The sequence below is a fragment of the Lynx canadensis genome, chromosome C2 (assembly GCF_007474595.2).
Source record: "Lynx canadensis isolate LIC74 chromosome C2, mLynCan4.pri.v2, whole genome shotgun sequence".
NCBI lineage: Eukaryota > Metazoa > Chordata > Mammalia > Carnivora > Felidae > Lynx > Lynx canadensis.
The window spans coordinates 95,942,273-95,969,624 of NC_044311.2; positions in this window are offsets into that span (position 1 = coordinate 95,942,273).

Sequence of the window (27,352 nt, forward strand, 5' to 3'; positions counted from 1 at the left end):
TTTTTGGAAAATTATTTAAAGTCCTGGAAAAAAAAAAAAAAAAACATAGGTAGGTGAGGCTATAGCCTAATCATGCCATGTAGCTTTACCAACTACTATAGTTGATCCCGAAACAGAATGATCACCATTCTTGAAAGAACAAGGCACTGTTATGGTAATCAAATAAAAAGGACTTTATTCGTTTCTAAATATGTAGCTGTTAGTTCCAGCATTTATTTTTTTTTTTTAATTTTTTTTTTTCAACGTTTATTTATTTTTGGGACAGAGAGAGACAGAGTATGAACGGGGGAGGGGCAGAGAGAGAGGGAGACACAGAATCGGAAACAGGCTCCAGGCTCTGAGCCATCAGCCCAGAGCCTGACGCGGGGCTCGAACTCACGGACCGCGAGATCGTGACCTGGCTGAAGTCGGACGCTTAACCGACTGCGCCACCCAGGTGCCCCATTTCCAGCATTTAGAACTAAAAGAAAAGCTTGACATACTTTTCTCCTGTCTTATGAGCAAGTTTAGGGGAATGTCAAGCCTGTCCCAGAATAAATTTTTATAAGCGGAGCATTTATAGTGTTCCCTGAATTTGCAACAATATCAGTACTCTTCTCCACATCTCATTCCACCTGTAAAACAGGGCTTAAATTTTATTTAATTCATGCCTTTTTTGGGGGGGGGGGCTAGATGGAGACAAAATGGTTTTTAACTTTGAACAGGAGATACGTTAATTGTGCTCTCACCTTTTGGTGGAATTGTGCTCAGTGAAGTACCAGTTAGGCTGAGCTGGCTCTTCTTAGAAGAAATGGACCCTCCTCTACATTCAGGCCTGCACTTCCCCCCTGCCCATTGTTTAGATCAGCACCCACTGAGGCACATAGTACTGGTGTGCATGCCATATTCCAGCCTAATCTCATTGACTTTCACATTGGCTGCACTTGGCCAGATGCAAAAACAAGTTCATGCCCACTTACTTAAAAATGGGGTTTTGTTTGTAGGTGCTACAATCAGATATAATGTGGTCACTTTATCCCTATTCTGTTCTAAAATTCTACTTCACCGTCACAGAGTTTATAGAAAGGGAAACTTGACACAAACAACATGGGAAAAGCACAAAGGCCTGAATCCTATAGCTACCATAGTTAGGGGGATAACAAGAGATAGCAACTTCCTTTTAAAACCAGGCATCGTTGGGGCTCCTGGGTGGCGCAGTCGGTTAAGCGTCCGACTTCAGCCAGGTCACGATCTCACGGTCCGTGAGTTCGAGCCCCGCGTCGGGCTCTGGGCTGATGGCTCAGAGCCTGGAGCCTGTTTCCGATTCTGTGTCTCCCTCTCTCTCTGCCCCTCCCCCGTTCATGCTCTGTCTCTCTCTGTCCCAAAAATAAAAAAAAAAAAACAACAAAACGTTGAAAAAATAAAACCAGGCATCGGGGCTAATGGGCTTAACACCACAAACTCTCAGCCCATGGATGAGGATCAAGCTGACTCATAAAATGCATCCTGTTCAGTTTGCAGTCCTGTTGTTTCTCAAATGGCCTTCTCTGGCAAGAACTGAGCCTGGGAAGGAAAGCCACATGTGAACACTGGGCGGGGCCGACAGAATAAGCCTGCATGTGAGCAGCTGCAAACAATCCATTTTAATTCCAAGTCAGTGTTTAAGGACCCTGGGTGTTATGGTTAGAGAGGTGGAAGGGGGGGAGGTTTGAAGTAAAAGTGGAATTGGATTTGGCAGGCCTGTATTTTCCTACGGACTGTGCTCAATTCTTCTAATCATAGTTATTATGAATGTTTCTCTCCAATTTATTCCTCATGTCACTCTGTGCTTTCATGTTCTCCCCACCATCTGCTAGTCGAGGGTATAGAGAGTAGTTTTTGATCCTACAAATAATAAGTTGGAAAGGTGATTACTCTTTAGCCATATAAACACGTACACTCGAATATCCCTGGCTTTTGCCCACAGGGCCAAACAACTGGGCACATTGGACAAAGGTCAGAATTATGTGAAGTGTGCAGTAACCTTGGTCATAATCATGTAATTTTCTAAATACAGATGTCTGAGTGTATGTGTCACAGAATTATCTACAGCTACGTGACCCTGGGCACTTGCCTCCATTCTCTGGGTCTCAGTTTCTCCTTCAACAAATCAGGCATAATTCCTAAGGTCTTCTCCAGGCATGCCATTATCATTTGCATAGTTAACTTGTTAGCAGGTCATTTTTACAGCGGGGATCAAGTGCAGAAATGTGAAGCAAAAGGATATTTGATTAATTTGGACCATTTTCCTGCAACGTTTATCCTATTTGTTAAGACACTAATTCTAGCCACCTTCCCTTGTTTGATTCTTTAGTTCACTGCCCATAATCTAGGCTTTCTGTTTTCTCCCATTCTTAACCTCTGGAAGCATGTGTATGTTTTCTATTGGGGTATAGATTGCACCATAATTAAAATTGATGTGATAGCAGGGACCATTTCTATTTGTCTTTTATTTTCTGAAAATTCTGTTTTAGCTGAGATAATAAAGTGCAATTCTGATAAGAATGAGTTTTTAAAGCTTTAGAAAAAGTTTCCCCAAAGCGAAGGATATTAGCTCTGGTATCCTGGCCAAAATCCAAATGAATAATTGCATTGCTCCCTGCTAAATCTTTCCTGTAGTTTTAATTGGAGATGACATTCTTTATTTCTTTACCTCAACTGGTGTCTATTGTTCTTGAGCATCTGTTAAAACTTTGCTGCATTTCACTCCAGTGGAGAATTCTTTGCAGTAGTTAGCCTAGTATTAAATGGCCTCTTTAAATACACCCTATTTGCAGTTTATGTGTGGGCGTGAGCAGGTGTGAGTAGAGACTTAAATACAATGATTTATAAAGTATCTTTGGATCCTGGATAGAAAGGGCAATTTAGACCTGGGTTATCAGCATTATGTGAAAAACATGCTTCTGTAAACCAGTTACTAATTACACAATTACCTTTGGTGGCACAAGTAAAAAATGATGTGATGCTTTTCAGCAAATTCTAGTTTTAAGTAAGTAATTCTTGGTGACAAATGATTAATTGTATTAAGTAGACTTTACCAGATGCAATTTAGAGTAAGTCATTTTCTAAAACACACACTCATACAAACTAATAGATGATAAAGTAATTGTAATCTGTAATAAATTTGTCTCCCTAGAAGGAATTTTATACAGGGGGAAAAACTTGTTTATTATTTTCCTTTTTAGAAAAGCATTAAAGTATTTTAACTGTATAAAGAAAGTGTATAGGGTAAGCTGTTACATACAAATGAGGTCAGTGAAGTTTCTCACAGTAAAGTGACATTCTCCCAAATCCTATAAACAAAGATACTCCTGATAGGGAGTAACTTGGGGACTGGTATTAGTTCTGATTTGAGAAAAGTTGCACCTAAGGGACAAATAAAGGCATATGCCACTACTATCACAAAACAGTTCTCCCTGGCATGATAAAAAACAATCTGTAACTCTTCAGTTTTGGGATTGTAAGTTTGTACAGTGATGCCCTGGCTCATAAATCTACTAATTAACTCTTATAAGTGTCCAAACTGTCTTCCAGAACAGGGGGGTACAGTAGACACCATGAAGGATGCAATTGACTCTGCTAAGTTTGAGGGATTCAGAGTTGTGATTTTTCCCCCTCACTCTCAATTAATAAATGATATGGGAAGGTTGAATCACTAGCTCCCTCTCTCCAGTGGGAGAGGTGAATATTGGTGCTTATTTTTTTGTACCAAAGAGGCAGTAATATATTTATATGGGAGACACTTTATTCTAGTTTTAAAAGAGATTTAAATATGCCCTATAAGATCATGGCCCTCTGGCATAATGAGGTATCTATTCACTTTAGTGAGCCCAAATGACAAGTAGACAATCTGGTGAAATAAATCCCCAAATCTTTTCCCCTGTGAAATTGTCATATTCCTAGTTTACATAGACCAACAGGGAGCCTGTGGCTCTGCCTACTTTTAAAAAATGAATGATGTCTACCTTACCAATCAATACGTATCATCAAATGATGAATTGGGCTGTAGTGACCAGGATTGATTGTGGAAACAACTAAAATTAATGGATTAGCTATATCCCAACTCACTGTGCTCTTTAGTATAGGGTCTAATGTAATGTCCAATACAGTGTGAACATTCTTGGTAGTATTATTTTATAACTAAATCAGAAAATCTGAGCAACTAGTGGGGAGGGAGAATAGAGAATGTCTTTGGTAGAGTTAGCTGCACCCTCAGTAGGCATCTATTAAAAGTAAATCCAGTTCAACTATTTATCCATTGACATTCTCTAAGATCTCAAGGTGTCGAAAGCTCCAGCTAACTGGACTATCCCAGGAAAAACATTTTTGTATTTGCATAATATTTTCAAAGATGCTCAACTCATCCTGAGCCTGAAGGGATATGTATGTTCTCTGAATATTTTATGTTGCTTTCATTTTCTACAAAGACCTGTTCTAAATTGCAAGATGGAAATGGATGTGCAGTGGATGTTTGTCATGGGCAGTTAGCAGATCTTAATGTGATGAATAAAGTAGAAAAATCCCAAATGTAACTTATCTTATTTGAATTATAATGATCTTGAAAATGATCAATGTTTGAATTGCAGAAGGAATTTTCTTTTCCTTATTTGTGTTCCTTCTAGACCATTTGACTTATTCTTTATAATTATAAATAATTGAATATAAAGAGATTCTTCACATGTCATAGATAGGTTTAGTCCAGATTTTTTTTTTATACTTGAGTTGATGGTTAATAGGTCAGTCAATATTAAGCTTTAAGTTCCTCCTATGGTCTGTTCAAATCCCAGTTGTCTTCTTACTACTGATTTATTCATTTATTCATTCAGCAAATATTCATCCTATGCTTGAGAAGTGGCAGGAACTAATGGTACCAAGAAAAATAAAGCCTAATCCCTATTCTCAATTGTGTTTCAGTTCACATCCTGTTTGGAATTGGTACTTTAGAGGGCCATCACTTTAAAAAACAAACTTTTCCTATGAGATGTTAAAGTAATTCAATTAACATGTTTTTTTCATGAATTATTTCTGAACTAGGGCTCAAATACAGCATTAGGGGGTAATTCAAACTATTTTTCCTTCAAGTGAAATGTAAAATCAAGGTAATCATTTATGGCCATTTAAGATTCCATGATATTTAGCTTTGAACTGTTAGTCTCCCACCAGTTCCCTTTGGGAAATTATATTTCTGTTTTCTATATTTCCTCCAATTTATGAGGCAACCTTGAATTTCTACTCTTCCCTTTTGTACAGGGTTGCTCTTGTTGACTGTTATTATAATGTATTCATAATGTCTACATTTCAGTTACTAGTAAAGGAATCCTGGTATACAGAACTCAAAAAGTGCTTCTTTGGGATATCTGGTGGTATATTAATTATAATGAACTGAGGGAATAGCTCTGCTTGTATAATAGATTCAGTTTAGTTCTTCCCTGATTTCAGAAATGAAATATGAGATTTATCCAGTTTAATATGTCTCAACCCAGTAGTCAAGTTACCTACTCATAGTTACTTTTGATACTATACAGCCCCTGTGGCAGTTAACAAGGCCTTTGCCCTTTACAACACTGTATCAATCCATATATTTAACCTAAAACGCTTTCTTTAATTTTTCTACCTATTTAATTTCTATTTTTTGGTAATATCCATCTCTAATCTCATCTATTCCAAGAAGTCTTTCCTTAATTATCTTATGCCACAGTGATCTTTCCTTATGGTCAATTATCTCAGTATTCTGACTCCATCAGCCTAGGGGAAAAAACAACAGCAACAAACAACCACAAAAAACTCCTTGATACTTGGACTTTGGAACTATTCTCTAGCTATTTTATATTTCATTCACTTTCATCCATCCAATCGTCCCTCCCTCCCTCCATCCATCCAACCAATCATCCAACCATCCATCCATCCAGCATCCACTGAATGCTTAGCATGTGCCAGACTTTCTGCTAGGTTCTAGCAAAACAGGGAGGTGGGGGAGCTGTAAAGAACTATATAGTCCAATATGTAACACAAAAAGTAAATATTCACTTTATATCCTGCCCTTGCCTCAGCTCTCAACACACCTAAAAGATGGAAAATAATTCCATCAGTAACACTAGCTCTCCATGGTAAAGATCCTCAGGGATGATTACATGTATTTTAGTAGATTAGAAATGAACAAATTATATTCTTTCTTGCCCCACAGTCTGGAAGTTATAGGATAATAGGGGAGATACCAAGAGCCATTATTCTGGAGTATTTGGGGTACATGTGTGGCTTAAACTAGTCCCTCATATTATTCTGGATGGTTGTGGAAATTGGCTTGGGTTTGTTATGAAAGAAAAGGACATGCCAAATGAAAAAAAAAAAAAAAAGAAAAAGAAAAGAAAAGAAAGGGATGTGCACAAAGACACATACATATTACTAGAGTTACATGTGATTTCCTTTTTGTCTTCATTGGAACAAAAGAAAGATGATACTGAGTTGTTCATAGAGTTCTTTGGAAACATATAGAAGGAGCACCTATCTCAATCTTGGGAACTGATGTGGCTTGATATTCGGGAAGAGTGTTCATTTGAGCTGACTCCTGACGAATGAATAGGAGTTCACCAATTAGAGTAGAGGAAGGGAAAAGGCTAAAGGGGAAGCCATTACAGTTAGAAGTATTATCATTAGTAGAAGCTTGATTGTTAGTGCATTAAAGGGATCAGGTTATTGCTTATGACCTGAGAACAGGATGCAGGTTAAAAAGTGACAGAAAAGCCAAATTAGGGAATAATTATGGAAGGCTTAAATGTGATGCGAAGGATTTAGGGTATTATTTAGAAAGTCACTGAAGAATTCTGAACATGAGTCAGCCATAATTTTAGAGAAATCCTCTGGCAGAAGAACAGAACATGGATTAAGACTGAGGGCAGGGAGGGGCCCCAGGGTGGCTCAGTCGGTTAAGCTTCCAACTTCGGATCAGGTCATGATCTCATGGTTTTCGAGTTTGAGCCCCATGTGGAATTTCCACTGTCAGCCAGAGCTGGCTTCGGATCTTCTGTCTACCTTCTCTCTGCCCTTCCCCCACTCGCTTTCCCTCACTCTCTCAAGACTAGATAAGCATTAAAAAAACAAAAACAAAAAAAGAACAAAAACAAAAAAAAACCCACAAAAAACAAAGAGTGAGGGCAGGGAAATCAGAGAGATACTCTTACAGTTATCCCATTATTTCCTACTGTGGTCAACTAAGAAGGATGTCTTGGAATAGGGAGAAGGGAGTGAGTTTGAAAGACAACTGGTGCTTGGTGACTTATTGGGCATGAGCATAAGGTAAGAAAAGTGTATATATTTTTATACACTTTATAAAGTATATTTTATACACTTTATAAAGTATATTATAAAATATAAAATAAAGTTATATTAACAATTAATTGAATAGAATAAGGAAGCACAGATGAACCATTAGCATTTTACTGAGGGGCACAGTGAAGCATAGGAAATAGTTAAGACAACCACATGTATATTTGCATTAAATATGCATTACATTTGCATACAATTTGAGTAAATCTGTCAAAATAGTTTCATTTTTCATGTGCATTTTAAATACTCAAAATATGTTATTGATGTCTTTTAACAGAGCCTATTCTCATATTAGACAAAACTTCAAGGGACAAACCTACTATCTAGTCATAATCAGATGCCCCAAAAGGGGTATTCACTCTTCTTCCTAATCGCTGTTACACTTGTGATTAACACAACATTGGTTGGAGTTAAGCAATGATCTGGCAAAATTCTCTGTTATCTCAGAAAAACTTAATTTTATGGAGAAGTAACAGTAAAGTTCAGTTACTGAGAACCTACTCATAGAAGGGCTTGAAGAGCACTTATTTTGCAAGGAGAATATAAGATTGCACCCTCGTGTCAAACTGTGGGCATCTTATTCTTTCATTGTTTGAATCTCTTTAGAAATAGCTGGATGGCTATTGGGCTGATTCTTGGCACTGAATGGAAGTCAAAATAGATGGGTGGTTCCCAACAGCAAGTTCTCCTACTACTTGCCAGTCTGGCCACGTTAGAATCACCTGAAGAGCTTGCCAAAACATGGATTCACATTCCTACTCACCGGAGATTCTCTCTCGATCGAGCTGATGTAGGGCTTAGACAAATATAGTTTAAAGGCTCTTCACACAATTCTGAGGCAGAGCCAGGCTTGGGAATCATTAAACATAGATGAACTTAGAGGGCTCTTCGGATTTAGTGGTTTCAGGATTCTTCTCAACACCTGCCTCCAACAGAGCAGTAAAGCGACCTGGCTTGGGTCTCTGACTCCTCCCAAAACCTGGGAAGGGCTCTGAGGCTGAAACACATGGAAGTGTAATCTAGATTGTTCGCTGAGCCTCTGGGATTCAGTGAGGGTTCATCACAGATTCCATAAACTCAAGCACCATCTCATCTGACCATAATAACACTAATTAGATATCTTGAGCTTGGCGAGCCAAACTTGGGCCTTATCTTTAACCAGCATACTTATACTTACAATATACAGACAATATACTTCTACTCGGCTAATCATATTAGAGTTCTCTTTACTTAGCTGCCAAATACTTCTTCAATTTCTTTCTTTCTTCCATCCTCCCCTCCTCTCTTTTCTCTTTTTCCTATCATTTTCTTTCTTCTGTGAGGTGAAAATTAAGAGAGTTTCACTTTACATGAATCGTTTGTTGAGCAAAAAACAAATCATTTGAGAACAGGAAGACTTTCAACCAGGAGTGGTTGAGAAGCTTGACTGTCAGTAGTTATGACAAAGTTTTGGAATGGTGGACATTCAGAGCTGATGGCCAAGAAAGAATTCTTGGTGCAAAAATTCTTGGTGATTTTATTAAAGCACAGGGACAGGACCCCTGGGCAGAGAGAGCTGCAATTTGGGGTGGAGGGGTAGTTGTGAAGAGTGCAGGGAGGGAGGTAAAGTTAAAGGGAAGCCTCCAGAAGGACTTTGATATGCTAAAGAGGATTCAAAGATACCAGAGGCCTGGCTATTATCAAATAAAGGTCATTTTTCCTCCAGTAAGGCATTAACATTAGGACAATTGGGAGTTCCTGGGGAAATGTTATACTCTGTATTTGCCTCAAGTATTTGTCAAAGGGCTGCAGGTTATAAAGAAATTTAATTTTATTTGCCATTTCCTTCTTGCCTTTGTTTCCCACATCACTATTGAGGGGAAGGTGATATTAGGGCTTCAGAAAACTGAGTCTATAGGTTTCTGGAGATTCGGCTATTGATAAGATTGCCTTTTTTTTTTTTTTTTTTTATTGTAATTTACTAAGACATTTGTAAACTGATGGAGACTCAAGTCGTGCATTGACTATGATCTTTATCAGTTAACCATTTGTTTCTTTCTTTTCCTTTGTTCTTGGGCAGCCAGAAGTGCCTGAGGAGTATTACACCTATCCCACCTTGGGTAGGGGGACAGGGTATAATAGCTTTTACCTTGCCCTCAGCTTGCCTTATGGTACCTCATCAGTTACACCACACCTCAGTTTCTAAAGTATGAGTAAGTATATTTTTGTTTGTTTTATTTGAATTGTGATTGGTTACTAGAATTCTACATTTCTTGTCATTGAATAAATTTACTTGTAGCTAACTAGCTAGGAAGCTGTAAGATCACACTGGTATAAGAAAGCTTGTTTTGTTTGAGGTCGGAATCAGCATTTCAGAGAAATCAAGGCAATTTAAGTTTTGGTGACTCAGCTATGAATGTTTGGTCTAAGGGTATAGTCAAACTGTAGTCTCTGTTCTGGTTTTTCTTTAATACTTCCTTAACAATGGGGAGAAAAATGTGGAGTTACCCATATATCTCATGTGTGGACCACTTTCAACTTCGATCAGTACACGGCCTCTCTCTAACTTATATTTTCTCTTGCTCTTTTTCCTCATTCTTATTATGGAGACACAATCACTCATACTAACATGTTAGATTTGCATTCTTTTTTTACATGTTTGTTTATTTTTGAGAGAAAGCAAGAGGAGTAAGAGCAGAAAGACACAGGGAGACAGAGAATTTCAAGCAGGCTCTGCGCTAAATGCGAAACCGTGAGATCATGCATGACCTGAGCCAAAATCAAGAGTTGGATCCTTAACCCACTGATCCACCCAGGCGCCCCATAGATATGCATTTTTTTTAAATGTTTATTTATTTTTGAGAGAGATAGAGACAGAATGCAAGTGGGTTAGGGGTAGAGAGAGGAAGACACAGAATCTTTGGGAGGCTCCAGGCTCCGAGCTGTCAGCACAGAGCCCAACGCCGGGCTCAAACCCACAAACTGTGAGATCATGACCTGAGTCGAAGTTGAAAGCTCAACCGACTGAGCCACCCGGGCACCCCAGATACGCATTCTTAAATGCATGTCTTTATATAATAACTAATGCTGTTTCTGTGGGTCATGTTACATAAATTATATTGTGCTAAGAAGTCTCTATTCCTTATTTTTCCCCCTAGTACAGTTTTTAGGATCTATTCATTTCAGTGTGTTTACATTTAATTTATTTCCTCTCATAACTGATGGTATTGTACTCTAATACATTTTTCAGATCAGCTTCAATTTTTTACTAACATAAGCAGTACTGAGACAAACATTCTTGTTCTGATCTCCTCATAGATTTGTGAAAAACTTTCTCCAGATATGTGTCCAGATATATGTTGCTGCTTTGGAGGTTATGGGTTTAATGACTTCCTCTAAGTACTGCCGCTCCACTACATTGTGGAGTTTATATTCCCACCAGTAATGCTGGGGATTCCCTATTTCCCACCTCCTGCCAGACACAGGGAACCATCCAAATTTAAATTTTGTCAATCTCATCAGTGTTAATTGATGGTTCAAGCTTTCATTTTTCTCATCCTGGTCGAGTTTGAATGTGTTTTCATATGTTTTTTTAAACTTTTGGGGTTCATTCCTCATTTGTCCAATGGGCTCCCTGTCTTCTCACCGATTTTAAAGAATTCCTTGGTAACCAAATTATTCATCATGTGCCATTTTGTGTAGAACAACTATCTGCACCCAATCTTTCACTCTTTGTTGAATGAAAGTTAAAAAAAAAAAAAAAGTTGTACTGAAAACCATTCATTTTCTGTTTTATAATTTTGCTTTTTGGATCTTATTTAGGAAGTCTTTCTCTATCCTAAAGACACTGACATATTGCCCTCTATTTTCTTGCTTTACTTTCATATTTTTATATTTTATATTTGAGTTTAACTCATTTTGAGTTTATTTTTCAACATGATTTGGGGAAGAGACTTAGGTTTACTTTTCTACATTAGTGTGGACCAGTTTTCTCAACATTGTCTACTAAAATGAGTTCTTTTCTTTTCCCATTGATATATAGTGCCATCTTTATAATATTTCACATTACCATACTTATAAACTTTATTTTCTGTTGCAGAGATGTATCTGTTTCTTCATCAGTACAGTACTATCTTTTTTGCTTTTATTGCTCTTTATTATCTGATGGAATGATGTTCCTCCTGCTCTTTGTTGTCAAAACTGGCCTTTTTGTTTTATTTATATATATTTATTTGTATATATTTTTACACTGGGTGTGTATGTATGAATGTTTGTTAGGTTCTGCAAAATATCATGCTGGAATTTTTGTTAGGATTTCATTTAATTTATGGACCAAATTTAGGAAAAAATAATATCCACATAATAGAAATATATGCTATTTTTTTTTTAATTTTTTTTTAACGTTTATTTATTTTTGAGACAGAGAGAGACAGAGCATGAATGGGGGAGGGGCAGAGAGAGAGGGAGACACAGAATCGGAAGCAGGCTCCAGGCTCCGAGCCATCCGCCCAGAGCCCGATGCGGGGCTCGAACTCACGGACCGCGAGATCGTGACCTGGCTGAAGTCGGACGCTCAACCGACTGAGCCACCCAGGCGCCCCTATGCTATTTTTAAGTTTAATATATCTCCTCATTTATTCAAATATGGTTTTATGTTTTTTAGGAGAGTTTTTAAATTAACTCCTTAAAGGTCTTATGATTTTAGTGTATTTCTAAGTATTCAGCATGAAGTTTCTGTAATTTTCTGGAATACATTATTCTTCATTTGAGGATGTTCTCTATTTTCAGCTTTCTAAGTTTTAACTGATAGATTATATTTGCAAGTAATTTTTCATTGTCTATCGAAATAGCTATGTGGTTATTTACCTTTGCCCATTAATGTAGTGAATTACAATGCTACCTTGCTGATGTTAAATCATCCTAACTTTGGGGATAAATACTTTCTAATCAGAATAAATAATTAATATACTCATATTTGATTAGCTAAGTTGTTACGGTCAGGCACAAGGCAGGGTAAAGATAGGAGTCAGAGGCTAAAAAATTTTAGCAGTCAAAGGCTTTATTTGGGAACTAAGGTCTCGGGTGAGGTTCCGTGACTCAGGGAGAGAGAGAGGAGTCAGGGAAGTCGCCCCCAGGTGTGGTGGGTGAGGTTTTTAAGCTGCAGCGGTTTCGGGTTTAGGTCCGGGTGGGCCTTTTTCGCGTCAGGTCATGCTGTTGCTCGGTGATTGGTTGACCTACAATTTGTTCTGGCAGGCTACTAGGTGCTTTTCATTGGGTTGCGCTGGCAAGATGGCCATCCCCTCTACTGTGGTTCCAAGGACATCCTAACATTCCAACCTCTTCTTGGTGATAATGGGCGATGGATCTGATCTGGCTGCTTCCTGTGGGTGTAAGGGCGATGTCATGGTATGTGGGGTCTGAGGTTGGAATGCGGGAATATGGCCGGACCACCATCTGGTGAAATGCAACCTGGGAAACTTCATGAATTTGTTTTCGTACGAAACGGAGAATGCAAGGTAAGAGCATAAGTATTATACAGATAGCAACTAGTGTGACTATGGTGAGGAGCCAAGTTAGGAGGGGTGACTGCCACTAGGAGGTTAGGGGGTCTGAGGATTCTGGGCGGACGGATAGAGTTTTGTGGATTTCCTTTAGGTGTTCTATATTGGTTTCAACTAAGCCTGATTCATTGAGGTAGTAGCAACATTCCTCCCTCAGGAACAGGCATGTTCCCCCTTTTTCTGCTGTCAGGAGATCTAGGGCTCATGGGTTTTGTAGAGTGACCTGTGCTAGGGAGTTGATCTGCCTTTGTAAGGCGGATAGGGAGGTTGCTGAGGCTTCTAATTTATTGAGGATGTGTCAGCCCAACAGGGGGTCGGGGCAGGAGGGGATGACTAGGAAGGAGTGGAAGAAGTGGAAGCCATCCAGGCAGTAGGTGAGTACCGGTGTGCATGGGGGAATGGAGGGGGTGCCATTTATGCCCATGACGGAAACGGAGGACGGCGTGGTGGGGCCGGAATAGCTCGGCAGGACGGAATAGGTAGCCCCCGTGTCCAACAGAAAGGAGATGGACTTACCCGCTACCTGGAGTTTTACCCTGGGCTCAGTGTGGGTCACCGGAGTTACTGAGTCTGGGCCTGGTCAGTCGTCATCCTCTATCTCCAGCAGTTGGAAGGCAGAGTCCAATCGGGGTGAAGCCTCGCCACGTGGGGGCGTTGCGAGTCTGTCCTCCCCTGGATTAGGACAATCGAATTCCCAATGGCCCATTTGCTGGCAAAATGGGCATGGACTGGTAGGCTTTTGGGGATGGGAACACTGACAGACCAATGGCCTTCTTGGCCACATTTAAAGCTTGGGCCCGGAGGGGGCCGTGGTCCAGAGGGCTTTATTGTGGCTGGCCTCAGGGCAGCTACCAAGGCTTGGGTCTGTAATTGTACCTTTTGTTGGAGACGGGCCTATCGCCTTTGTTCTTGAGCTTCCTCTCGGCCATTAAAAACTTTAAAAGCCATCTTTACCAGATCGGCCATAGGGGTTTGAGGACTATCTTCGGCTTTTTTTAGTTTTGTTTTTTTTGTTTTTTTTTTTTTTTTTTAATATCAGGGGCTGATTGGGAAATAAAATAGGTGGCCAATACTGTGGCCCTGGCGGGGGTGGTAGGGTCTAGTCTGGTATACTGGGTAAGTGCCTCTGTGAGCCGGCTAAGGAAGGCTGCGGGGTTTTCATTGGGGTCCTGTATTATTTCTTGAATTTGTTATAGTTTACTGATTTGGTTGAGGTTGCCCTCATGCCTGCTAGTAGGCATGGGATCATCTGGTCCCGGCGCCGGTGACCATTGCCTGTATGTTGGTAGTTCCAATTGGGGTCGGCCGCCGGGACAGCATCGGCCCCTACTGGCATAGTGGGGTCGGTCATGTGGGTTTGGTCTGCATGTTCCTTGGCTGCGGCCTGGATGCGCTCCCTCTCCTCAGGGGTGAGGGTAGAGGTGAGGATTACATGGATTTCATGCCATGTGAGACTATAGGCTTGGGCAAGCTATTGGGATTCCTTAATGTATTGGGTGGGGTCAGATGAGAATGACCCTAGCTGCTTTTCAATGGTGGATAAGTCTTGGAGGGAGAAGGGGACGTGAACTCGAACCAGGCCTTCAGGTCCTGCCACCTCACGGAGAGGTAAGATGGCCGCTGGGGTCTGTTCACTGGGAGGGGCCTGAGCACGAGTTCGGGATGATATGGGAGGCGAGGGCGGGACGGCTGGAGGTTGGGAGTACGGAAGGGGGCGAGGGCTGGTGCTCGGCGTGGCTAGATCCTCTAACGGGTCAGAGATCTGGGAAGTTGGTGAGGTGGGGTCATCAGGGGGTTGTGGGCGGGCAAGGAGCATGCATGCAGAGGGGCAGGAGGAACATAGGTTGGGGCGAGACCTGAGGTCCCAAAAGGCCACGACGTAGGGTATTTCTCCCCATTTTCCCAGCCGATGGCAGAAATTGTCCAGATCGGTTAAGATTTGGTATTGTAAAGACCCCTCGGGTGGCCATTGAGAATCATTATCTAATTTGTACTGAGGCCAGACTACAGTGCAAAGATGGATGAGTCGGTTACGATGAAGTTCGCCTTGTAAGCCCAGGAGCCGGAAGTTTTTTAACAGACATTGGGGGGTAGGTAAGAGATCAAGGCGGTTTAGACTCGTTACTCGCCATTGGCGTGGCAGGGCGAGGCGTCCCTCGCGTCGCAATAAGGGGCCTATTGGCATGTGGGCCTTTCGGCGTGCGGGCCTTGCGGCATGCGGAGGAAAGGAGACTGACTTGCGAGACGTCTCTCGTGGGTGTCAGCCGTAGTTGGAGGAGGGAAGGAGGGGTCTGTCCTACTTACCGCCTCCTGTAGGCGCTTGAGAGTAGGGTGGTTGGCCTCTGGCTTGGCAAGGAGGGAGCTCAGCCAAGGGAGGCGAGCTACTACCTCCCCCAGGCTTTCGGCACCAAATGTTAGGGTCAGGCTAAGGCAGGGTAAAGGTAGGAGTCAGAGGCTAAAAACTTTTAGCAGTCAAAGGCTTTATTTGGGAACTAAGGTCTCAGGCGAGGTTCCGTGACTCGGACGGAGAGAGAGGAGTCAGGGAAGTCGCCCTCAGGTGTGGTGGGGTGGGGTTTTTAAGCTGCAGCGGTTCCGGGTTTAGGTGCGGGTGGGTCTTTTTCACGTCAGGTCGTGCTGTTGCTCCGTGATTGGCTGACCTCCAATTCGTTCTGGCACGCTACTAGGGGCTTTTCGTTGGGTTGCGCTGGCTGGAGAGATGGCCGTCCCCTCTACTGTGGTTCCAAGGACATCCTAACAATAGTAATGTAATGGACCTGTAATTTCCATTTCTTGTACTGTTTTTTAAAATTTGTATTTAAATTCCAGTTAACATACAGTGTAGTATTAGTTTTAGGTGTATAATACACTGTTTAAACACTTCTCTTCATTAAACACTACTTTTCACAAGTGCCCTCTTGAATCCCCATCACCTATTTACTGTTTTGATTCTTTGAATTTGAATAAACCAAGTTACTATTTTTTTTCCATTTTGTAAAATAGTTGTAAAATCCAGGAATTATTTATTCCTTAAAATTTTATTAGAATTCATCCATAAAATTAACCTGGATCTAAGTTTGTTTTTTGTTTTGTTTTAGGGGAGAAATTCTTTGATTACCATGTTATTTAACTATCTTTAAATTTCCTTTTTTTTTTTGTTGCTCTGATTTGGAAATTTCCTACTTTCCTGATATTGTGCTTTTTTAAAAACATTTTTTTTTTACATTTATTTATTTTTGAGAAACAGTGAGACAAAGCATGAGCGGGGGAGGGGCAGAGAGAGAAGGAGACACAGAATCACAGGTTCCAGGCTCTGAGCAAGCAGTCAGCACAGAGCCTGATGTGGGGCGTGAACCCACAAACTGTGAGATCATGACCTGAGCCGAAGTCGGACGCTCAACCAACTGTGCCACCCAGGCGCCCCTCTACTTTTTTTAGATTTGGAAATTTATTAGCAATAGTCCTTTGTAGACATTTTATTATTTTCCTCATTCTTTTGTGTCTGTTGCTCACTTTTCATCAGTGACATTTCCTCCCTTTCTTCTACTCTCCCAACACTCTCTCGCCAACCCCTCCCTCTTTTCTCTTTCTCTTTTTCTCACTTATTTGTGAAGTTTCCCTATTTTATTAATTTGCTCAGAAAATCAGCTTTTTGTTTTTATTAATTATATCTCTTTTCACTTTAATAATTTCTAATATTAAAGTTATTTGTTCATTTTTGTTTTTGGATTTACTAAATTCCTGAGTTTAAATGATTAGCTTAGGGGCACCTGGGTGGCTCAATTGGTAAAGTGACCAACTCTTGGTTTCTGCTCAGGTCATGATCTCATGGTTTGTGGGATCAAACCCCTCGTTAGGCTCCATGCTGACACTGTGGAGCCTGCTTGGGATTCTCTTTCTTCCTCCCTCTCTGCCCCTCCCCTCTCACTCTCTCTCTCTCTCTCTCCCTCAGAATAAATAAACATTAAAAAAATAAAAATAAATATTTAGCTTGTTTTTCAGTATTTTGTTTTGTTTTGTTTTCAGATAGAAGCACTTAAAGCTACAAATACCTCTCTATGTTACAAGTTATCTGTGCCCACCCATTTTTGAATGTACTGTTTTATATCCTACTTAAGTATTTACTGTTTTAAGGTTTTCTCTTTAGCCAAAGAGTTGTTCAGAAATAAGTTTTTTGTTCGCTTGTTTTTTTTTGTTTTTTGGGTTTTTTTTGGTGATTTCCAGACAAGTTGTGCATCTTAGCTCTCCTTTTATGAATAATTTATTTTAGTATATTTTTGTCAGAATATTATCTGAATAATGATGAATCTTTGGAATTTATACTTTCTTTGGTTAGTATATAATCAATTTGTTTGAATGTCCTATGTGTACTTGAAAAAAAAATGTATTTACTGGTTACAGGAGGTAAAGTTCTGTATTTGTTAAATAAAACTATTTAAATCACAGTTTTAATATATTTCATGTTTGTTTTTTTTAATTTTTTGGTCTGCTTTTTCTGTTGATTGTTGGTTTCAGAGAAGTGTGTATCTTTTTTTTATTTTTCATTTTTAATGTTTATTTTGAGAGAGAGAGAGAGCATGCAGGAGGGACAGAGAGAGAGGGAGAGACAATCCCAAGCCAGCTCTGCCTGGTCATCTCGGAGTCCCATATGGCGCTCACTCGCAAGAACTCTTAGGAATCACGACCTGAGCTGCAATCACAGGTCAGACACTTAACTGACTGAGCCACCCAGGTTCCCCTAGTGGTTTAAATCTCCAAATATATAATTGATTTCTGTCTTTCTCCTCTTAGTTCTGTGAGCTGTTGGTTTATATATTTGGGGGTATATGGTTAGATTCATATATGTTCATACTTGTTTTACCACTCCAATAGTTTTTATTTATTTATTTATTTAAAAAAAATTTTTTTAACGTTTATGTATTTTTGAGACAGAGAGAGACAGAGCATGAACGGGGGAGGGGCGGAGAGAGAGGGAGACACAGAATCAGAAGCAGGCTCCAGGCTCTGAGCCATCAGCCCAGAGCCCGATGCGGGGCTCGAACTCACGGACCGCAAGATCGTGACCTGAGCTGAAGTCAGACGCTTAACCGACTGAGCCACCCAGGCGCCCCTCCAATAGTTTTTTAATAGTATTTCTTTCTGTTTGTAATTATATCTTTGAGAGGCTCATATGCTCATTGTCATAGAATCCCTGGATCTCCAAAGTCAGGAGTCTTTATTATCCTTTTGTCACTCCTTAGCCCTATTGCTATAACAGTTTCATAGCCAGATATTGATAAACCAACCAGAAAAGTAACATTTTTTTGCCTATTGCCCAGTATCATGTTCTTTTCTAACTCAGGGAATAGATTATGCATATGTGTATGAAGAAATGAATATTGAATTGGCCCTGCCAATACGCACCTAACTCCCACATTCTGAGTGGAAAAGATAATTTGTTTCTCCAGTGGTAAATGGCAACAGATACTAGCACCTGGAATGCCTCATTGTTTGAAGGGGAATGTAGGACATGGGCTGATGGATATAAAGGGTAAACTCCGGCATATGGCATGTTACCTCATTTTTCTACCCCTTTTCCAAAATAAGTGTTATTGTTTCCTCCATTTTACAAATAAAGGAAAAGGTTCAGTGAGGAAGCTTTATTTACCCAGTGCCACAGAGCCAGTAAGTAATGGAAGTGAAAGAGAAGCATAGGTCATTTTGAGTCTGAATTTCACGTCCCTTGAATTAGGCCAAACTGCCATCATATTCTTCCCCTATTTCAAGGGAATTTGAGGTAGGGGAGTCCCTTTTATCTCAGGATTTTTGATAGGTTGAAAGTCAGGGTGAAAAGACTCTGTTTTTACCCTTTGGTTTGTAAGTGGATAGGGTAACTCTCTACAAAGAAATACAGAGGAGATAGGATTGCTTAAAAGCCAGCACTGCTGACTAGCCTAGCTCCACATTACTGAATGTCTTTCAAGGTTTTTCTTTAAAAAATGCAACAGAGAAATTCAAATTGTTAAAGTTAATTGCAGGATTAAATTGCCATTTGTCAATAGCAATGTAATTTGTATTATAAATTATAGGACTGTAGCTTTCAGGCATATTTTATCAATATGTTTCCAATGATTTAATAACAATATTTCTCAAAAATAAGCCAAGGCACTTTTTTCCTCTTTTTAAATGAACATGTTCAGAGGGTTTTCATCAGTGTGCTAGCCAGCTCTGCAAAATTTCTAGTAAATAAATTATCACCAGGAGGCTCAAAATCCATTACCATAAAAAAAGCCATTTTTCCCTCCCTAATCGATTGCCCACTGTGCGATTGCTAATGGGACCATACACACATGTTGTGCAGAGGGAATTCATTTTCAGGTTCTCTCTCTTTTTTAGAATTTATTTTACAAAGAATTTCTCACTAAACTCATAAATTAGTCAATGCATAAAATGAACACTTCAGCTTCCAGCAGGAGAAACGTTAAGGTTGTGCACCCAGAGAATTTTCCAAGCTGGTTCCTAAGGAAATAGAGATTGTGCTAGGTGCTTTGCAAACACTGCAGCACCTGCCTGGGAGAGCCAGCCCTTTTCCTGCTCCCAGCATTGCAGTTTCCCTGCTTACTGTCTCTGCAGGAATGCTTTTCCTGTATGTGCTGATATTCCACTGACAAGTGCACTGAGTAATACTGACCTTTGAACTTGGAAGTTTCAAAGTGATCTTGGGACAAATAGATCCATGTTACCAAGTTATCTCAGATGATTTCCACACTCTCATCTTTTACCTCTAGTCCCACCCCTGTATCTTTCATAAATGATATTATAGTTGAATAAATCCCAATGTATAGTGTTTTTTAAGCCCAGAGCCTTGGCTACCAAATCAGCCTTGCCCATGTACACAATAGCCAATCCTAGAGACTAAAATAAAGCAAGTATGATAGAAAGGGCCTATCTTTCAAATTTATTCCAAATGAGAACTGTTAGGTCTGACATTTTATTGAGAAGTTATTTCTTTCGGCCACTCTACTTGCCTTATCTTAACAACTTAGAGTTCTGAAGCTAGAAGCAGACTTAAATTCAATTATTTAATCACCTTTAGTTCACAGATGGTTTGTCTCGATAAAGGTTGGCACTCTATTAAGAGGTAAAGTCTGGAATTTAGTCTACATTTATTAATTCTTTATTTTTGGATGAAATGACCCATTTTCGTTGAGAAACATGTAAGTATTATTAGTCGAGTTAAGCCAGCCTGAGAAGGAGATGCCTTCAAATATGGGTGTGAAGTAAGGGTTACTAGGAGAAAGTAGGGGAGGGACAGGAGGATGAGGAACATTTAAAGGGATTTAGAGGAAGGGAAATTACAGTGGGGCACACAGTAGACTTAGGCACTTTCTCTGTATGTACAGACTTGGTTCTTCCTGTCAGCATATGCCTTGCTTCTCTTAAACTGTTTTAAAAATTCTCTTATAGTAACCCATTTTTTCCCTCATTTTCTCCTTAGGTAAGTTGCTGTTCCTGCTTTTAAAAACAGTATTGTCCCAGAAAAAGTCATGGCTGTGGGCCAGGTAACTACTATATTATGCCTTCTCTACTCTCCATCTTTGGGTAACTACCTCTCTTTGTCTATTTTTTTTCTTAGCTTGAGACTTAATTGCAGAGTTCAGAGTTTTCATTTACTTAAGAGAGTAGGGGTCTGATGGCATAACCTTTTATGCGCCAAATGGCCATTTGTAGACTGTTATACAAGGACAATAATATTTGCTTGTATATTTATGTTTACTGTCTAGTCCTTTAGGAGTTTCTCATTGGATATTGTCTGATGGATCTTGATGAGGTCTCCAAAACCAAATGACACTCCTTCTAACACTTAGCCATACAAAATGGTGGTACTCAGGTTTTACAGGAGAGTAAAATAGTTTATTTCTCTGTACCAAAGTTACACAGCTATATTATCATTGTGATTTTCATTCATGAGGATAATGTCTTAGATGTATTTTGATTGATCAGGAATTCTTTGCATGGTTATGGTCTGGCATAAATACTCAAGACACATTTGAGAAATTCTTTTGTCTTTTTGCAATTCTTAAGTTATGTCATCCTTTCTGATAGCCTCCTGGTTATTATTTTACTGTTCTCATAGACATAAAATTTAATGAGAGATAGATAGATAGATGGAGAAAGAAAGACCACATGTTTATTTGAATGACTACCAACAAATAACAATGTGACTATTATTAAAACATCACAAAAAATCGTAAAGAGTAAAGGATGAAGATTTATGATTGGTAGGAAATTTTTTTTTTTTTTTACCAATGGAGATATTTAATGCCATGTGATTCTGTTCTGATGAGTTATACCCTAAAAAACTGAAACATTTATTGCAGTTTTTCTAAGTACCGAAGCCCCAAGCACATTTGTGTGTGTGTGTGTGTGTGTGTGTGTGTGTGTGTGTGTGTTGAAACTGGATCCAGTCAAATCAGAACTTTAAATGGAGTTAATTGAACAAATTCTAGATTGCCAAAATGGTTGGCCTGAAACAGAGGAAATACAAATGTAAATCACCAAGTCCTGAAAATAGCTACAGATAGTTAACAGTTTGAAAATAAATAGCTGTAGTGGGATTTATGGTATTAAAGCTTTGGTCTAATTACAAACATTAATTTTCTTTAGTAGCATTGCTATAGCAACTCTATAGCTAGAGGGTCTCAGGCAAGACCCAAATTATGTATCTTAGAAATTCTTTCTTCAGTTATTAACACCTTGCATTATTGAAACTAAGATATTTTACTTTCAAATGGGCTTTCATCAACTACATAATTTGTTTTCTCTTTTAAGAAGTTTTTAAACATTTAAGATAGAAAATATTTCCATGTTTAGATTTTCACTTTATTCCCAATTTCTTAAATACTACCTCAAGTTTCCTTTGTGTTTAGGCTTTTAACACCACAGGAGAACAAATTTTAACATACGTATTTTATTGATATTTTGAGAAAAAAGAATTATGGTTGCTTTGGGAACTTCAATAGAGAGTTTTCTAATTCCTGTGTAACAATAATCTCAGTCTTAATGATACATTAGCATATTTTTGCATCTAATTCTATAAACAAATGTGAAACTATAATAATGTAGTCTTGAGTGGCAAATCTAAAACCACAGAAGTTAGGTAACCCCTAAACATAAGATGTCTTGAGATAGGAGTGAAATATACATCTCTCTGTCTATATATAGCATACAGACATATGTATGAGGTAGAATAGATAAAATTGTCAATGGCTAACATTATTTCAAGTTGTTAAATAAACAAATTATTATTCCTCTGTACATTGTACTGGTGAAATTACACAATAAAAGTAAACTTGGTTGTAGACTATCTTTTTATCAGGTCTATATATAAAAATAATATATAAAATTATACATATGTATATAAATATATGTAGAAATTATGTGTATATATATGATATATATGACATATATATGTGTATATATATGATATATATATACACATATATATATCATATACATATAAAGAATAGTTTAGTGTTAAGTACAAGAGAAAAATAATATTTTGGACTGAAAAATAAGAGAAAATTTTACGAAAGGATTACTTGTGAACCATGATTGGAAGATTAATAGAAATTTGATGAATGTAGTTTAGAATCCCACTAGATAGAAAACCCCATGTGAGGGTACTCCTGGGAGACTCGGTTGAGCTTCTGTTTCTTGATTTTGGCTCAGAACATGACCTCACAGTTAGGGAGATGGAGCCCCATGTCGAGCTCTGTGGCAACAATGCGGAGCCTGACTGGGATTCTCTCGCTCCCTCTGCCTCTGCCCCTCCTGGGTTCGCTCAAGTGCCCTCTCTGTCTCTCAAGAAAAAGGGAAAAAAAGGAAAGAAAAGAAAAGAAAAGGAAAGGGCATTTTGGGGGAACCTGATGAGTTCTAAAAAGAGATTGTTAGGAAATGTAATTGTCCATAAAGAGCGCGCGCGCGAGAGAGAGAGAGAGAGAGAGAGAGAGTAGATTAAATAATTCTTTTTTAAATGTTTATTTATTTTCAGAGAGAAAGAGAGAGAGGGTGAGCAGGGGAGGGGCAGAGAGAGAGAGAGAGGGAGAGAGAGAATCCCAATCAGGAACCATGCTGTCAGAGGGAAGCTCTGAGGAGTTCACTCTCAAGAACCGTGACATCATGACCTGAGCTGAAATCAAGAGGTGATGGCTTAAACTACTAAGCCACCCAGGCATCCCAGAATAAATAATTCTTAAATTTCCAGTATTAACTAGGTATTTTTGATGCATATGACCTTAAGATTATAAGAATCTTGATTTCATGGCATTGTCCTCTTTTTGATTTAATACTTTACCCTTCATAGGAGTCAGTATACATTTGGCAGTGAGTTAATTATCCTCACTAGAATATAAGTTCCTCCACTGGTTTACAAATTCATTGAGAAAGACATTGCATTGTTGAAGGAAAAGCCATTCATCTTTGTGTGTCTGTTTTTAGCTAAGTTTTTGTCATGTAGTTTACTTTAAATAACATCTCATTGTCTTACTAAGACTTTTGTTTGTTTTTAATTGTCTTGATTTCTTATTCCACCAAGTTACACCTTACTCTTTCCTCCCTGGGTTCCCAAACTGTCAGAGCATGGGCCCTAGAACAGAACAACAGGACCTTGCAGGTAGCTGCCTCAAAGCAGTGATGCCAAGAACACAAACTCTGAAATTGGCCAGTCATTGAGTCTATTTCACCACTACTCCACAGTGCAACTCTGGACAACTTCTGTAATATCTTCGTGCTTCAGTTTCCTCATATACAAAATGGGGATGAAAAATGTAGAGTTATTTTGAAAATAGAATTAATATATCTAAACAGATTGAAATATGCTTGGTTCATAATAGTTATATAAGTGCTTGCTATTTTCATCTTTGAATGCTAAAGTATTCAAAAACCAGCTTTTGTTCAAATAGGGTCTTTTTAAACATTGAATGTAATTAAATACATACTATAATAATTCTTTGGAATTAGCTAATAAATAAAATTTATAGTATATAACATGTTCCTGTTTTAACAGTCATTGAACCTATGTATATATAAAAACATATCATTTTATGTAGAATTGTGTGAAGTAGTTTACAAAGAATAAAGCTGAAGCTGGAGAAATTTTAGATGCTGTACCTTATGCAGCAGGTCTTTGCTTATAGCTCTGTGTTTTATTCTTAGCTAATGTGCTGTATATTTGTTCTTCTGACCAGAAATTTTACTAAGGAGGTCAGACTTCTCTTTAATTCTCTTCAGGTGCCTCTCATGTATACTTATATTGCAGTCCCTAACAAACAATCCTATGTCACTCCGCTTTTTAGTATTTCATTCTGCAATGATAACTGAGAAGTGTATTTGGTAATAACAGGTATTGCTGTTTTCATTTGTCTCAAGTGCTATTTCCATTGTCATCTATTGCAGTTTAATGACCCAAACCTTGACAGTACTCTAGGATGAGCTGTATGGTAGGCAACACTTGAGTGAGAAAGAAAGGCTGATCAGCAGGCAGTGGCTCAGTGAGAGAACATGGAGGTGTGAGTTCCTTTAGAACAAGCTTTTCCAGCATAAATAAGGACTCTAATGGGAATGTTTTCAATGTTGTTTCCCTGTTCTACAAATAGCAGGAAAATATTGAATAATACAGTTCACTAAAGGTTCATATGTTTTATAAGCAATTTTACCAGAAACGATGCTATTTTTCTAAATAGCGTTCTTATTAGTCTTTGGATTGTGCCAGAAAACTGTGAATATGTCAAAATGACACAATCACTTTCACTTACAGTCCAGGGTACACCAAATCAAATACTAAACCAGAGGTAAAGTGTAGAGAGTGATTGCATTTAATGAAGTTCAGCTGCCTTTCCCTTTACTTTGGAAAGTGAGAGAAGAATGTTCTTGGAGCAGCATTTACTTGAAGAAGTGACAAAGCAGAATATAATTTAGAAAGGTTACCATAGAAAAATGCTAGGTGTCAATATGAATGAGATGACCATTGGAGGAGAAGCGGTGTAGCAAATAATAAACATAGAATTCAGCCATTTTTTCCCCCTAGAGTTCCTAATTGAATAATGTGTGGAGGTAGAGTTTCATTATGATATTTCAAACTTGGGATTTATTCCCCCAAGGAAAATAGCTATAAAAACCTTTCTGAGTTATAAAGAATTATGCATACACACATAAAAATATTTTGTAGAGTTTGTTATTTGAATTTAATAGTGACATTCACCAAAATTTTGCAATTCATGATATGTTACAGTCATTTTCAGACTACACCCTGACTGTATTTCAAAGTGCATAGTGTGTGTATATATGCATATGTATTTATTTACAGTAGATGGATGGATAGATAGATAGGTAATATGTAAATCAGTTGGTTCTTTTGTCTCAAAACATTCCCTACACTCCCTCCTGTTCTGCTCTATATCACTATTAACTGATCCTACAAACTACATTTTCCTGCTTGGCTTCTGCTAGGTCTAGATTATGAGAGACACTGTTGGAAGATTGCTAGTGAGAATGAATGAGTCAGACTACCTCTGCCTGTATTTGTGGCTCTGCATCTCTTCCGTGGTCCCAGCTCTCACAGGACAGCCTCTGCTTTGATTTCAGGTTTCGTTGGGTGACTTGATTTCCAGCCCGTGGTAACAACTCTTCCTCCCTTGGATTCTGGAGATGGCAGTATCTTTCTTCTATTGCTCATCTCTGGTTTATTTTATCATCTTCTGTTTACTTTTTAGCTCTTCCGTCATCATTGCAACTCTTTCCTGGAATAAATTTCCTCATGTGAGCTATCTTCCATGAATTCCACTTTCTTGATTATGCTTGTACTGATTCTGTATGTTGATTTGGGAATTTGGAGGCTCTGTATAAGTTTAATCCATAGTCATTTCACATTGTAAATGGATATTAAGCCATTATACAGGTGCTAGCATGTCCAACACACTCCTAGATCTTTCCATCATAAGGTACAACTTCACCTCTGGTACCTCCACGTTAGCCTTGCACCTTTTCAAGCATACCTGGTAATGCTCTTGTTCAGTTATTTCCCACTACAGAAGCCAACTGATCGGAGAAGCAATTTGCTTATGTCCTTAAAGCAATTAAAATGTTCCAAACAATGTGATACTGAGAAACCAATAGGAGTTTAAAAAGGAAAAAATAAAGATTTTGGGGAAAAAAAAAGGATTTGGCATGATCCCCCCCCCCCCCCCCCCCATGGAGAAGAGTAAGTCTCAGTTACACCTGAAAGGCTAATAGAACATGGATGGGAAATGGCCTTTTGCATAGAAAAAGAATGTGGGAAAATGAGTATCTAATAAACACAGGGAGCCATAAAGGTCTGAGACTGAGTAAAAAAGACTGTTGAGTGTGGGAGCTTAAAGGAATAATGGTGTTTAACCAGAAGGAAGCACAGTGAAATGTATGTAAAAGAGCTCAAAATGGCAGGTCTCCAACTTCCATTGAAACAGTACAGGAATTCAGATGGAGTGAAAATGGCTGGAATGTAGAGTGATTGGAAACTTGTGGAATGAGGAGTAAGTTTTTAGTGATTGTGGAGGGATAGTTGATCATTAGGTAATGAACCACAGAATTGGCATCTGGAGAGGTAAGGTGAGAATGGTTAGAATTAATCTCTGTTGGGCCAGGTAGAGTGCATTTTTCTCTAAAAACTCACTCTTTGAAGTATTGCACAATATCTTATGATCTTGTACATACCATACATCTAATATAGGTTTGGAAAATGTATTCAATGGCATATATTAGTTTACTGAAATATGAACCAATGACATTTTTTTCATATTTTTAATATGACCTATCCAATACATGTAGTTCATTTTGGATGAAAGACATAATTTACCAATACCAAAGCGTCAACTTAGATACTACCCAGCCAATGGTAGGGATTATTGTTTTTCCTAAATAACGACCATTTGCAGTTGTTAAGGTAAATCTGATTTACCTTAAAAAATATTTTTTTTTCTTATAAAGTCTCCATCTCTTTGGGATTTCTGATTATAAAGTAACACTTGGTAGGTGTATTTGAAAAGCATTAAGTCGAGATGGGAAAGATTTCCATGAACCTGACTCTTCTGATCACTTGCAGATAGTAATACAACATAAATTCAAATTTAAAAGACCAATGATAGACTCCATTGTTTTCTTTTCAAGTTGTAGTACAGTATATGCTAAATTTAGAAAAGTTTATAAACCAATGTTAGGACTAATATATTTATTACTCTTTTTATCATTTTGTTTTATCTCTTTATCATGAGAAGTGTACTTTTTAATCCCTATCCCCTATTTCCCACATCTCTCTACTCGCTTCCCCTCTGGTAACCATCACTTTGTTCTCTGTACTTAAGAGTCTGTTTCTTGCTTTGTTTCCCTCTCTCTCTCTCTTTTTCCTTTCTTCATTTGTTGTGTTTCTTAAATTCCACATATGAGTAAGATCATATGGT